Source organism: Heterodontus francisci, unplaced genomic scaffold, assembly GCF_036365525.1.
Source record: "Heterodontus francisci isolate sHetFra1 unplaced genomic scaffold, sHetFra1.hap1 HAP1_SCAFFOLD_968, whole genome shotgun sequence".
Lineage (NCBI taxonomy): Eukaryota > Metazoa > Chordata > Chondrichthyes > Heterodontiformes > Heterodontidae > Heterodontus > Heterodontus francisci.
In genome coordinates, this window is record NW_027141120.1 from 77,096 (window position 1) to 77,500 (window position 405).

Consider the following 405-nt stretch of genomic DNA (forward strand, 5'->3'; position numbering starts at 1 on the left):
GGTCAGCCTGCGGGGTCGGTGCGCCGGCACTCGACGCGGGAGGGTCCCCTCTTTCCGTAGAGCCCCGCCCGGTGCCGATCGGCCGGCGGATTGCGGAGCGAACCGCGCCTGACCGACGGGCCTCGGAAACCCGTTGCAGTCGACCGGGGGGAACCGGACAGCGGGACGAGGTGCCGATTCCACCCGCAGATTCGATCCCGAAATCCCGCGGGATTCGGCGGTCCGACCCGACAGATTCAAACGTCGCCCGGGCGGCCCCCAGCGGTCGGGCCGGCCTGGTTCCGCCACCGCCCGATGCCCCTCGCCCCCGGCTACCGCCGGCCGCGCAGACCGAGCGAATGCGGCCGGACGTCCGGCGGCAATCGGCCGGAAAGCGGTATGGCCATTTCCTACTGTCCCTCGGAC